The sequence below is a fragment of the Macaca fascicularis genome, chromosome 13 (genome assembly GCF_037993035.2).
Source record: "Macaca fascicularis isolate 582-1 chromosome 13, T2T-MFA8v1.1".
Classification (NCBI taxonomy): domain Eukaryota; kingdom Metazoa; phylum Chordata; class Mammalia; order Primates; family Cercopithecidae; genus Macaca; species Macaca fascicularis.
Genome location: NC_088387.1, coordinates 96,902,417 through 96,916,994, shown reverse-complemented (window position 1 = coordinate 96,916,994; position 14,578 = coordinate 96,902,417). Strand labels below are relative to the sequence as shown.

General features: G+C 59.0%; 1 protein-coding gene across 8 annotated transcripts in view; it reads right to left on the bottom strand.

Moving 5' to 3' along the window:
• Nucleotides 1-12,309, bottom strand: part of DNMT3A (DNA methyltransferase 3 alpha) — a 109,791-nt gene extending 97,482 nt beyond the window's left edge. For 5 of the 8 annotated variants that reach the window (XR_006691758.3, XM_065527301.2, XM_074012185.1 and 2 more), the window contains exon 1: nt 11,668-11,774. The gene's annotated coding sequence lies outside the window, so the exon portion shown is untranslated. Of the gene's footprint in view, nt 1-11,667; nt 11,775-12,270 lie in introns of those variants that run through there. The other 3 variants (XM_074012184.1, XM_074012186.1, XM_005576392.5) reach the window with 1 other exon arrangement.
• Between the last annotated feature and the right edge of the window lie 2,269 nt (nt 12,310-14,578).

The window sequence follows — 14,578 nt, the reverse complement described above, 5'->3', positions numbered from 1 at the left end:
TATGCCAGATTAATTATGCTGTACATTTCATTTGATTACACCACCACACCCTGAGTTCATGTATGCCCCACTTCCAGGGGGCCAGTCCTGCAGCATGGCTGCTTGCACAGGTCGGCACAAACCAGAGAAACGTGGGTTTCCACATTCAGATGGACCGCTGCCCCCACCCCACCCCCAGGCAAAGACAGCCCGATTCCCGCCCGGCCTTCTTGGCAACATCAACAAGAGCCCTGCTGCAAAGCCATCTTCCCACCAGATCCTCCAGAAAGCAGAGATGCTTCAAAGAGCTCCCCAGGGGTGTGGCTGCATGTCACAGGGCCACCATACAGCCCAAGGGCCATCATGTGTAGCCCTCACAGAGGAAGCGGCCCTCTCAGCCATCTCCTGAGGTCTGGCTCTGAAAGCAGGGCAGCCTAGCCCATGCCCAGGCCAAGTCCCTCCCAAGCTCATCTCCCAGACCCACCAGGGCTGTGTGCCTCTATCCCCTGGCACACTGAGCCAGCTACAGGGCAAGGTCCCAGCTGTGGTCCCACTGGGTCCTGCAACTTCCCCCCTGGCTCCCGTGCCCTGTACTCTCCTGGACAGCTCTGCACAGACCCTCCCTCCCCTTATTAAAAAGAGAACAGGAACTGACCCCCAATAACTCCCATTTAGCTCAGTAGATGCTCTTCAAATACACTGGGTGAACCAGGTTTGCAGGGAATAATTGGGAACAAGAGAGTCAATAGAACATGATGAATGGACCTTCCCAGGAAGGGGGAACTCACAGGAGGAAACAGGCTTCTTGGGAGGCAAAGAACCAGAGGAAGTGCAGAAGTGAGGGAGGGAAGGAAAAAAATCCAGGTTTAGTCCAAGAAGCAATGCTCAAAACAAACAAGAACACCAGCCTGTGAAGTTATGCCCATTTTACAGATGGTAAAACTGAGCCTAAGAAAGGTTGAGTCATCTTCCAACGACACGCAGCAAGGAGGTGGCAGGGCTGAGGTGAAACCACCATCTGTCCAGCCCTCAGCCTGGTGGCCCCGGCCTGATGCCACACTGCTCCTGGCCTCTATCTAAATTCAATGATGCTGACAGGGCTCACATCATTTTTCGAGAAATTCTTTGGAAATAACCTTCCACATTATCCTTCACATAACACACATAAGCCTCCTTTCTATTTTAGAGGAACAGTTTTTGCTTCTTTTCTGTTTGCTTTCCAAAAATGCTGTCCCCAGCTTGTTCCTCCAATCTCTCTCCACAGACCTGCCTCTGAATGGAGAGTAACGGGAAGGCCGGACAGCTTGACATCAACTTCCAGCCCACCCAAAGATACTCAGAGGGTGATGAGACTCACTGCAGGTCCTGGGTGGAGGGCCAGGGTCTAGGCCTTGCAGCTCATCTTTTAGGGAAATCACTGAGAAGCAGAGGCCCTAACTCATCAGCATTCCCAGTGCATGGGTGCAAGCACCTTCCTCAAAATCTTCCTTCAAAAATCTGCAGGGGTCCTAACAGTTATGGACCAAAATGTACCTGCCTTTCTCATCCATCACACCAGGCACCCCGCCCCCAGGCCTTATGACTCAGGCTCTAGCCTCCTTCTGCAAGCCTGGCCTGGCTCAGGCTCCCCCTGGGGAAATCCCACCCGCCCTCAAGCCCCAGCTCCAACCCAGCTCCATGTGGGAGGCACCTCCTGCTCTCTCCGACTCCCCCCAACCCGTGCCCCCTCCATGAAGGGCATCCCCACCCACACGGTTGGCGGAGCTAGAAACCAGACGGCCACCCCAACTCCCCTCATTTCTTTTATCCCAATTGTTCCTACTGACTGCACTTCCTAAATGTCACACCACACACGCCCTGTCCAGGCCCACATTGCTGCCCTGGACTTCTGTGCCAGCCTTCCACCTGGGCTCCCTGCCCCTAAACCCTATTGCCCGAGCTCTCCTTCTCGATGCCCTAGAATTATCCTTCTCAAATACAAATACCAAGCCCGACGTCCGTTGATGGATAACATCCGGCCTTCATGGTCCTCCAGCCCAGGCCCCCGGCCTCATACCCCATCATTCCCTATACTGCAGCTACATGGGGCCAAAAAGTGCTGTTGTCCACCAAGCTAACTGCTCCCTCCCCTTCGAGACTCAGCTGAAGCGTCACCTCCTTTAGAAAGCCCTTCTAGATCTTCTCTCCCCCTGAATCCGACTTCCTTCTCTGAGCCCCGGTAATGCCTGGACATGGTGTGCCAGGGGTCCTTCCACCCTGCCAGACCCCCACCTAAGCTGCAGTCTCCTTGAGATGAGCGTGACCCCTTTCATCTATGCAGCCTGTGTCTGGCACACAGTGGGTCTCTCTTGGATGAATAGATGAACATCATTTGTGGATCTGAAACAGGGACCTCTGGAAAGAAAACTCAAGCGCTGCCAGGCCTGCCAATGTGGGGGCAGCATCTCACCACGCCGGGCCCTGGCGCCCTCCTATTCCAGCATCTCACCATGCCGGGCCCTGGCTCCCTCCGATTCCAGACTGCTGGCAGGGTGTTGACAGAAGAAAATGCAGAGGTGACTGACTGCCCAACCCCACTGGGCTTCCCAGCTGAGCTTCCAGTACCAGGCAGGGCCCTCAGGCCACCACCAGTTGGGCTGGGAACCATCAGCCTGTGCGTGGATGGCAACAAGCACCACATTGTTGCTGGTAATAAAACCATTAGGAGCCCTTGCTGCGTGCCAGCTGCCAGACCGGGCTGTGGTCTAGACCCTCCCATGCCTCCAGGCCATGGGGTAGAGCCAGAACCCAGCAGAGGCCACTCTCTGCTTAGCTCCAACGAGACCAGTGGGCAGAGAGGAAAGGGAAAGAGGGCCCAGGCCTTGAGGGAGCTACTGGGTCCCCACACGGACGGGGACTCTGAAGAGATAAAAGAAGGTACAGGCAAATCCTGGCTTCACAGGAAGAAGTGGAGGCTCAGAAAGGCTAAGAGAAAATGGTACAACTTATTGGCAGCTGAAAAAAGGGACCTGGGTCAGACAACGGAATGTAAGGAGGACGGAGACATCTTTCTCTGTCCCTGCCACTCCCTCGCGGCCCCTGACTCCCAGCCCAGAGTCCACCGTGGGCTTGGGGGTCATTCTCAACTTGATGATCTCTTCCCCTCACCGTGAGGGGCCGTAGGGAGGACAGGCAACACTTGCAGGGCCTGGTTTTTTTTCTTTTGAGACGAAGTCTCACTCTGTCGCCCAGGCTGGAGTGCAGTGGAGCCATCTCAGCTCACTGCAACCTCCACCTCCTGGGTTCAAGTGATTTTCCTGCCTCAGCCTCCAGAGTAGCTGGGATTACAGGCGCGCACCATCACACCTGGCTAATATTTGTATTTTCAGTAGAGACGGGGTTTCACAATGTTGGCCAGGCTGGTCTTGAACTCCTAACCTCAAGTGATCCGCTCGCCTTGGCCTCCCAAAGTGCTGGGATTACAGGCGTGAGCCACCGCACCCGGCCACTTGCAGGGTCTTACAGAGCAGCAGGGCTTTGTGGGGGGGTCACCCTAACCCTCAGGCAGCCCTAGAATGACCCCCATGTAAAGAAAAGCAGCTCTTGCCTCCTGAGCACCTTCTCTGTGCCAGGCACAGTGAAAGCTGTTTCATAAAATAGTGCATGTCATTGAGGCAACCCCTGTAAGATGAGGCCGCTATTCTTATCCCCGATTTACAGATGAAAAACCTGCATCTCCAGGTGGTTTGGGGCCAGCAGCAACTGAGCACGAATGGGGCTGAGACAGTCCTCCAGGTCGGCCTGACTCCCCAGCGCCTTTCTTGCCCTGCACATCTGTCCCCTACCAGCCTTGGACCAAATGGCTGGTTTGTAGAGGGGCCAGTTCTATGCTCGCCTCCAAGTCATGGGTCCTTTTATGTCTGTTCCTGCCTTATTCCAGGAGCAGGGCCAAAAAAGTGCACAGACCTTTCTCACGTCCTATTGAACAGGGGCAGCCTCAGGGGAAGGGAAGCTCCAAGAGGTACCCATGGGTGAGGTGGGGGAGGGGAAGGTGGAAGAGGGTGGTAGGTGCTGTTGCTAAGCAACCAGCCCTGTGCTTCCTGGGGTAGCAAAACGACTGCAGACGGAGGAATTGCATTTGCCCCCACCTCACCTCTCCACCCCATCGTCTGGGTAATCACTACCTGCTCAGGGACCCCTAGATCAGAGTTGAACCCATGTGCCAAACAAGTTCCTAGACACCCCTTCTACCCCTTCGTGGGACCTCCTGAAGCCCCACTTTGTCTCCCTTGGGTGTGGCCTCCCAAGAGGCTCTCACTATGCCAGGGCTGGGTCACCTGAGCTCCATACCTGGACCAGGCCCCAGTTATACCTCCAGGTCCCCAGGAACCATTTGGGCCGCAACAGCCCATTAGACCGATGCTTCTGGGGAAGACCCTCAGTGATTTGTTCTCCACCTTGGGTCAGAAACGAGATTCAAGTCGCCATCCTATAAAGCTAACTTTGTCCCCTGTCCCTGGCGTGGGCCGGGGTGCATGCAGTCAGCGGCCTATTTTCTGCTCTCACCTAATCCCTACCAGCCTAGGCCTTTGCTCAGAGGCCTTAATATCTGCGATATTTCTCCCTGCAACCTTTCTGGGAAAGACAGGTACCTGAGTAAGCTTACCCCTTGCTGTCAGTCTCTACACCAGTTTCTTATCCACTATAAAAAAGAGTCCATCCCTCAGCCTTAGGTGACTTAATTCTTTTTTCTACATTCTTATCCACAGGCTTTTAAAAAGTGTAGTTTTATTCTTGCTGTCATTAAGAAAGGAACACAAGTTCATTTACATTTTTTCAAAGGAAACAAAAGTGTACAAAGTTAAAAAGCAAAAACTTGTTCATAGGTTTGTGTGTATCTTTCCAGAACTTTTCCATGCGTGTACAAACTTATACATGTGTGTATTTGTATCGATTTTAAAGAATTTCACAAAAATGAGATTAAGCTATGAACATTTTTTTTTTAACCACAACACTACTGCATGGGGATCTAACGCATCAGAACAGACGCACTTACCACCTTGTTTCGAAGGCTTTTAGGGAATCTAGGTGGATTCCCCTTTACCTGTTCGTTTATTTAGTACTTCAGGAACCTATACAGGTAATCGAGCAGGCCTTCCAGAAGCCTCCTTCCAAACAGGTTCTGCTCGATGGGGTACTGGGGGATCCCACTGGCTTGGCAGGGGCAGCGGTGAACTCGCCCGTGTCTCCCAGGGTCCTCCAGGGAGTGGTGGGGGAGGGATACTCCGAAGGCCTCCTGCCCCCAGGCCACGGCCCTTCCCAAGTATTCCCCAGGACACAGCCCACACTCAACAGCTTAGTGAGCCACGAATCTAACCCATGCCCCATAATCTCCTCTCTAAGTATCTTTTTACCTTTTCAAGGAAGGATCACTGGAACCCATGACCTAGCTCATCTATCAGATCTCGAACATCTGCACCGAGACCCCTCCCCTTTCATGACAGCAAGAAGAGCACTAGACTAGGAGTCAGGAGACCCAACTTCCAGCTCTCTGGTTACTGGCTGTAAGAGATGGTCCTCTGTCCCCTCTGTGCACTCAGACGGGGCATCTAATAACTGGCTCAGAATTAAAAATGACCTTGACATTTGAAACAGAAGCAGAGAGGAAAGATCAATAGGGATGGTGGCGAGCAGGGCTGTGACCACAGGAAAGAGAAAATAGGAACCTGGTCATATATCTAAATAAGGCTGGGCAGCCTTAAGGGTCAGAGAGGACCACAGCAGGACAGGAGTAGGCAACACAGAGCTACTGCTGAAAAAAACAAAAAATCCACTCTATACTGGGATTTAGTTAGGAAAGCCCCAGGCATCTGTGCCTCCCTTACCCCCACCCCGACTGCCCACCAAGCACCCTTGCTGTCCTCCAGACAGGCTGGTGGCCTGTGATGTGATCAGCAAGGGAGATTTGGCCCAGAAGGCCCTGCCCACCAGCTGTTCTTGCAGGGGGCTGCCAGGCACCTGCACTCATGCCTGGGGGCCTGGGCCGTCTGCAGGGCACCTCCCCTCTGGGTTGGTGGCTTGGTTCTGCCCAGCATGTGTGTGCTGGGGGGCAGGGTCAGGCTGTAGAGACGGGAACCTGACGTCTCCACCCCCATTTCCCTGGCACTGGCAGCCCCTTGCAGGAATGTTCTGGATGCTGGGCACCTCAGCCTGGTGGAATGGGCAAGGGGGCACATGGAGACCTCTGGGAGGCCAGAAAAGGGACCCTCCTCCTCCTGCCACATCCTCACCATGACTGCTATCACTCGCACACAGACCAGACCTGACCCTGGCCTCCCCCTTCATCGTCACAACCCCCTGGGGTCAGTGTAATTTAAACCCTGCTCTGCTGCTTTCCAAGTCTGAGCTCTTAAGCTCTGGTCTATGGAATAGAAAGAATCAGGATCTGACACCAAATGAGCTCATTTGGCCCCTTCCCCTCCCTCCCTGCTGTCCACTCTCCACCCCCACCCCGCACTGGCCGCCACACTCAGGCAGTTCAGAGCAACTCTCCGTAGGTCACAGAGGAGTTGCGGAGTGCAGGGACCTCCTCCCCAAACCAAGGCAGGGCCTCAGCCTGGCCTCCAGCACAACCCAGGCCCCAGTCCACCTCCCGGGCACTAGAGCCACCCACAATGATGCCCTGCCCCTGAAGGCCTGGCTTCCTCCCTGAAGTCCCACTTCTGTGCTCTGAGGTGCTTCTGAGATGCCACCTCCTTCAAGAAGCCTTCCCTGATGGCCTTAGTTGGTTGTGACCTCACTCTCCTTTGGGCACTTTATTTCTCCCTCTCCAGTGACCCCAGTACCACTCTGCAGTCCTTCGTTAGCTGGGCACATCCTAAACGCGCCGTGTCCCCTCAAAGCCAGCACAGGGCATGGCTTACAGGAAATGCTCAGCACATCTCTGGAAAATGGAAGCGAATACGGTGGCAAAGTGCTGCTGCACTCAAGACAGGATGAGAATAACGAGCTGAAACTATAGCGGGAGGGATTTCAGGTGGAAGAAAACAACCTGTTGACATGCGATTTGTTCAACTCAACAGATTGCTAAGTGGCACCGAGGAGCCTCCCACCTCCCAGGATTTTGAATCAGAATCGGCACTTTCCTCATCTGACCAAGATTCTGCAAAAGACACAGGAAGGTGGATGAGGCTTCTTAGAGCACTTCCTGCAGTGCTAGTCCACGTGAGTCGCCCAAATGATGAAAACAGACACAGCTAACAGGAGGGCTCCCGCTCTGTTGAGGCTGTAACGCACATCATCTCACTCCATCCTCACAACCACCTGTAGGCAGAATCCATGAGCACTCCCATGTTACAGGGGAGGAAACTGAGGCCCAGGGAATCGAGTTGCCGCCCAAGTTCCTGCCGCTGGGAGGTGTCAGAGTGCAGCTTCCTGTGGCTCAAGGGCCTCATGCTGCCTTGACACTGGCTCATGTGGAAGCAAGTCCTCCCCATCCACAGGCAGTGGCACACCATGTACACATACATCATGCACAGACACACGTGCACTGAACCTCGTCTTGCCCACACACTTAGCCAAGTGGAGGCAGGCTCGGACACAGACATAAATCTCAGGCTGACACTTCATGGATCTCAGATTTGGTCATGTTTTTAGGGAAAAATCGTCAAAGAGAGAAATGATTGAAAATGAGCCCTCAAAATTAAAGTGGAAAGGAATGTGGCACCTCTGGTAGACCATTAAAGCCCTGCTCAGGAACAGCAACGTCCGGCAGAAACCCAGCCACAGGCCAGGTGGGCTTCTTATGGGCTCTCTGCTCATCTACTACTATTCAAATGGAAGTGGAAGCTATTCCCCGGGGGCTGCAGCATGAGAAATAGTACTGGGGTAGATGCTCTGGCCCTACCTGCTAGAGGCCAGAGACACATTCAACTCCCAGTGGGGCATGGGTTGGGGAGGACACGAGCACCAAGTCCAGGACCCCAGGCCAGCAAGTTGGAGGCAGCAGGAAGTACCGAAGGAGAGGCATGTGACCGGCACGTGAACGGCCCTGCAGGCCTCAGGCTCTGGGTAGCATGGACAACCCTGAGAAGAACTGGGCGTCACCTCCCACAAACAGTACCATACCCAGCACCAAGAGCTCTCAGAGCTTAAACTCCTCTTTCAGCCTGCAATTCTAACGTTTGAGTTCTAATGCTGACATTTCAGGCCCAAAGACGGGGAGAGGGTGGTCTATTTTAACTCACCCATTAGAGTCCTCTTTCTACCTGGATCCCAAAAAGAGAAGCCTTGGGGGAGTCTGGCTCTTGCTGGGAAAGAACTTGGGTCTTTCAGGGAGGTGTGAGCCTGAGGAGCTGGCCTGTAAGTAGGCGGTGGCCACTGGGCAGCGACGCACAGCAGTAGGGGGAAGGGAGCCCGGCACTAACGCTGCCTCGCTGCCTCGGGGAGAGGACAGGATGGCAGTACACTCCCCTCATTCAGCAGACTCCCTTGGAGGCCTCATCGCTTGTCCAAGGGACCCAGGGAGGCAAAGCCCCTGTTCCCTGGAGATCACAAACTGAGAGGGGGGACGGACACATGCAGCAGCCCAGGTAAGAGGTGTAGTGTGGGGCGTCTTCCCCTGAGTGCAGGCCTGGCTCCACTTCTTCCTGCCAGTGACCCTGGACAAGGATTTTACCGTTTGTCCCGTCTTCCTAGCTTTTTGAGAACCACTGGCAGAGGTGGGTGTGAAAGCGATAGTAAAACATCCATAAGGGACTGAGGAGCTTACTGTGAATTGGACTCGAAAAGGAAACCTCAGAAATTATCCACACACAGGGATTTATACACAAACCTACAGAATACACACGTGCTGAGGCTTAAAGGAGGCTGTACTTTTTACACCCTCTGCAGAGTCCGACGTGACCAACCCGTCTCTTGCAGGGACCCTCCTCACACTGCCTCTCCTTCCCAAGCCCAACTCGTTTGGGGGCCCTGATCTCTCTTATATCTCCTTCTCCTTGGAAGCCTTCCGCTATTACTGCCATGTGCGGAAAAACAGACCACCCTGTCCCCATTTCTGGGTCTGAAATTCCACCACTAGAATCAGAGCCATAGAATGTCAAAGCTGGAATGGACCTTCCGGCTCTAGTCCAACCCCCACCCCACAGAGGAATCCTGTCCGCAGACACCCTGACAGATGGCCGCTGGCGTCCTCTCCTAGGCTTCTCCAGGAAGGACTCAGAGGGCAGCCCTGTCCCTGTGGACCAGTCCACTCCTTGAGTCTAGAAGGAATTCACCTTTCTTGGGGTCAGTCTCCTATGGAAGGAACTGGTGCCTGGGTGGGGTAACGAGGGAAGTTTGGTCGGCCTGAATCCGCAGCTGCTTATCTGGGGAGGAGCTGCACAGAGGAGGGGGACCCACCAGGGAGGCAGGCAGGTGCCAGAGCTGCTGCACAGGCCGGCCTGCGCCGTCGCCTGGAGCCAGCACATGTGCACACACACACTCCCACCTTGACAGAGCCACCTGTCACAGCCCAAGCAGGGTCTTGGTGGAACCTGGAGGCAGAGGGGGACCATTTTGCCCCAGAGACCCAGCAGGAACTCCCCACAACCCAACTCTCCGAAGGCAGGCACCTCAGAAAACTACCTGGTGATGGCCCCTGCCAGCCAACCAAAGAGGGTCCCCCAGATGCCGGGCCCCCCAAATTCCACAGGCCAGTCCTAACACCCAGGCAACAGCAAGGCGAATAGCTCCCCTGGCTGCAGCTGTCACATCTGCTCGGGAGGGAGGGAAGAGGCGACACTGGAGCAGCACCTGATCCCAGGATCCCTTCGTAGCCGCCCGCCCAGGAGGCGGTTCAGCCGCTGGCAGCCTAGGGTGAAACATGAAGACTGAGCAGGCCCCCTGGGATGCTGATGGCAGTCTCTGGGCACGGCACTGAGGGGCAAGTTGGGTCACAGGGCGGAGGGCGCTTCTCCCCAAGGCTTCTGTCCCCGCTGGTTTGGAGGGGGGGTAGCTGTGCGGCTCTGGGGCCCGGCCCTGCCCACCCTCCCGCCTGCCGCAGGCCAGAGCTGCCCTGCTGGGTGCCAGACGCCATGTTGGGTCAAGGTGCAGCCACAGGGGGCTCCCCTCAGGAGCGTGGGGGAGGCAGGCCCTGGGAACCAGAGGGCACCGCTCCCCGCTGCCAGGGCGCCGACACCTCCTCAACTAGCCGTGCAGCGGAGAGAGGGTGCCAGGACGGAGGAGATGAGGAGAGGGGGATAAATGGCAGAGAGGCGCTGGGGCGGGAGAAGGTGCCCCCAAGAAGGGAGGCTCCAGGAAAGCGAAACGCAGTTTGGCAGTCCCAGGGCCGCGGGCCCCAGCGATGAGGGGCTGGGGGAGGCCAGGGGCGGGCCCTGGACCCGCGCCAGCCCGGTCCGCGCCGAAGGGGAGGGAAGGCAGGGCAGCCTGGGGGAGGGGAGCTGGGGTGAGGGCGGGACACGGACCGCGGCCGCCTGCGGCTCCGAAGCTCGGGGTCTCCCGGGGTGCGGGGACGTGGGGCCGAAGACCCCACTCCGCAGCCGCGGCGAGGCCTCGTCCTTCACTGTGCAGATGCGAAGCTTTCAAGGACACGTCTGCACCGGCCCGGCGGGGTGCGTGTGCGTGAGTGTGTCCGCGTGCGTGGGAGTGTGCGCGGGGGGGCGGCAGGGGCGACCCCGGGCGTCCCCCTCTGGGCCGCTCCCGGCCCCGGCCCCGCTGCTCCCACCCCCGCGTTTTCCGGCCCCCGCGGCCCGGGCCCGGGATCCTCGCCCGCCCCCGCCCCGCCCCCACATTGCGGCGCCGCCACCGCGGCCGCCCCGGCACCCACGGCCCGCGGTGGGGACAGGGAGGAGCCGGGCACGACCATCCCCCTCTGTGCCGCCGGCACCCCGCGGGGAGGTGTGCCCCCCAGGCGAGCGCTCTCCCTGGCCCCGCCGCCCCTCCCGGACCCGTCGGCGCCCCGCACCCCCAGCCACAGGTGGCCGGAGGAGGATCGCGGCGCGGCGCTCCCCGGCCCGGCCCCGCCATCACCCCTCGGCCCGCCCCCGGGGGCCTCCCGGGTCCCCCGCCCCGCGGGGCCGAGGAGGGCCGGGCGCCGGGGGGAGGGGCGGGGGGCCGGGTCGTGCCAGGCTGCCATTTTCTGCCGCCGCCGCGGAGCCTGCGCGGGGCCCGGCCCCCGCCCCCTCCCTCGCTCCCTCAGGCCGCCGCGGGGGCCGATCCTTCTGGGTCGGGGTCCGCGCCCTCCGGCGCCCTGGCCGCGGGCTCCAGGCGGGGCCGTGGGGCGGGGGCAGAGCCCGGAAGGCGGGGGCGGCCCGGCCGGGGCCCCTGCGGCAGCGCGGAGCCGGGCACCGCGGCGGAGGCCGGCGGTGGAGGGGCCCCCCGCGGCATTGTATAGACTTGAACTTGAGCCCGGAGCCGGGCGGGGGCGGGGAGGGGGGTCTGCGCCGGGAGCGGGCGGGACGGGAGGGGGCGCCTGCCGAGCCCGCGGGGACATAAACAAACCCTCAAATCCCCCGCGCCGCCCCGGCCAGCCCGACCCGCGGTCCCCGCCCGCAGTCCCGGCCCCGCGGGCGCCCGGCGCCGAGTTGCGGGGGTCCGGGAGCGTGCCCCGAGCCGGGCACTGCCCGCCGCGGCGTCCCCCGCCCGGCTCCCCGGCTCCCCGCCGCCTCCGGGCCGGCCTCCCAGGCCGCCAGCAGCGGCGCTCATTACCGTGTGGCCGGTGGGGTCGGGCCGGCCCGGCTGCGCGCCCTGGTGCCGCGGCGCCGCGTCCCGGCTCGTCCTCTGCTCTCGCCGCCGCCGCCGCCCGCGCGCCCTCCCTCCCTCCCGGCCCGCCTGCCTGCCTCGCTCGCTCGCTCCCTCCCTCCGCTCGCTGTCGCGCTCCCTCTCTCCGCCTCCTCCGCCGGGTCCCCCCCTCCCACCCCTTCTCTCCGCCTTCCTCCTTCCCTCCCTCCGGCCGCCCGCGGGCCCAGGCCTCCGCCCGCCGCTCGCCCCCCGCGGCCGCGCTGGCCCGGGCCCCGGCGCTGCGGAGCCGGCCCGGGAGGCAGCGCCGACTGGGGGGCCCCGGGGCGCCGCGGCGGGAGCGGCCTGGGCGCGCGGCCGGTCCTAGCGCCCTCGGCGCGACTTCCCGGCCTCTGCGGCCCCGCCAGGGTCCCCGCACGCCGTTTGGCGGAGGTCCGGACCCGCACCGCCCCGACCGGGGGCCGGGCCCCGGGCGCCCCGCCTCGGCCGCGCTCCCGGCCACTCAGAGCCCCTCGAGTCGGAGCCGAGCCCCGGGCCTCGCTGCAGCCCTCCCCACGCGGGGCGCCCCGCTACCTGGCGCTGCTTCTGCGCTGGGTCCCCGCATCCAGCACTGGCCGCAGGGACAGCGGCCCCTCCTCTCCCCGGGCCGGTGTCAAGTGCCTCCCCCCGCAGCCCGCGGAGCCCCCAGCGGCCTTCGCCCTGCAGTTCTCCCGACCTCCGCCAGAGCCCACTGCGCTCTGCCTGCCTCAGCACTGGGGCTGGGGACAGCAGCGCCGGCCCATCCGCGCCGCAACCCCCAGCCAGGTGCCGCCGCGGAGTGGAGGCCACTCCGCTCTACAGGGCCAAGGTCGGAGCGCCGGGCTCCTCCTGGCCGTCCCGCAGGCTACAGAGCTTCTCTGAGATGAGCTGCCCTGAAGAGAGTGAGTTCCCTGTACCTTGAGTTGTCCAAGTAGAGTTGGGTGCCCTCAGTTGGGCACTGGAAGACTGAAAGATTTCATGAGGTGGGAGGTTGAACGAAATGACATTGAAGGTGTCTTCCAGCTGGAAGATTCTGTGCATGCCTACACACCGCCCTCACCCCTTCACCGTGGGGGCTGTTCTCCTTCCCCATGGAGCGCTCAGGGATCCAGGTTCCTGACTTGGGGCATCTCTGTCTAATTCCACGAGCACAGCCACTGTGTGCTCCTCTCACTCCTCCAGCAGCCTCTCTAGGACTTGGGACTGGGCCCCCCACCCCCGCCTCCAGCCTCCTTGCACGCCCCCGCACCCCACCAGCCACCCGCAGATCTGCACCCCGAATTCTACTCAGCACTTCAACTACATCACAGTGCCCTGAGCTCCCAGACTGGCGGATCCCTTCCCAGGGACCCGCCATCCTACTTGTGGGCAGGGGCCATCCTACTTGTTGGTGGTGGGACTCACTTCACAGTGAAGCGGGTCCTACTTTTCCCTTCTCCCCATGCAGCCCAGCCCCCACCAATGCCACCCTTTTAGCGTCACAGAACGGAGTTGCCAATTTCTCTGGGACCGGGAGCTGACTGTTCATACAGAAGGGAAGGTTTTCCTTCGGGAAGTCCTCCAATGCTTCCAGGTCCCTCGTCTCCCCAACCCCCGCCCTGAGCCTCAATATCTGAGACCAACTTCTAGGCCATAGTTCTGGCCATTTTCAGTGTCACCCTCACTCAAGTGGCCACCCCGTCCTACTGATGATAGGCCCTGTTGTCCACGGTCCCCACCGGCCCAGAGACTCCCAATGTTCTGTGAGGACAGGCGCCACGTCTGTCATCCCTGTAGCCCAGCACTTGTGTTAGGAGATTCTCAGTAAACCTTGGTGGAATTAACATGTGACCCTCCTGGGCACTTCACTTTCTACATCAGGAGGGGCCTTGGTGAACACTCTAAATGGCGCACCCAACTTGGCAAAGGAGAAGACCATTTTTAGAAGGATGACTGAGTTACCTCTGCCTTCATCAAAGGCTTACGTAATACTGCCCCCAAACAGCAACGACTGTTTACTGAGTGTCTACTATGTACCAGGCGCCAGACATGGCATTTTGCCTAGTCTTCACCAGCCCTGTGATATAGTTTGTACTACCCTCATGCTACAGATGAAGAAACTGAGGCTTAGTCTTAGTCAAAGCCATACAGTTGGGAAGTGGCAGAGTCAGGATTCAAAGCTGGGTTCATTCGGCTCTCAAATCACCCCCCACACAATCTTTTTTTTCTTTTGTTTCCCAGACTGGAGTGCAGTGGAGTGATCATGGCTCACTGTAGCCTGGACCTTCTGGGCTCAACCAATCCTCCTGCCTCAGCCTTCTGAGTATCAGGGACTATAGATGCACAGCACCATGCCTGACTAATTTATTATTATTATTTGTGGAGATAGGGGTCTCTTTATGTTGCTCAAGCTGGTCTTGAACTCCTGGGCTCAGGTGATGCTGCCAACTCAGTCTCCCAAGGTGTTGGGATGACAGGCATGAGCCACTGTGCCCAGCCCACACCACACTTTTGAAACATAGTTGCTCTTAAGAAGCTGAAATTCAGTGGGTGCTGTGGCTCACGCCTGTAATCCCAGCACTTTGGCAGGCCAAGGTGGGTGGATCACTTGAGGTCAGGAGTTCAAGACCAGCCTGGCTAACCGTGTCTACTTAAAATACAAAATCAGCTGGGCGTCATGGTGCATGCCTGTAAACCCAGTTACTTGGGAGGCTGAGGCAGGAGAATCACTTGAACCTGGGTGGCAGAGGTTGCAGTGAGCTGATATTGTGCTACTGCACTCCAGCATAGGTAACACAGCGAGACTTTGTCTTAAAAAAAAAAAAAAAAGCTGAAATTCTCATGGCCATGATGAGCAAATGTAAATTTCTATTCAATAGGGCTA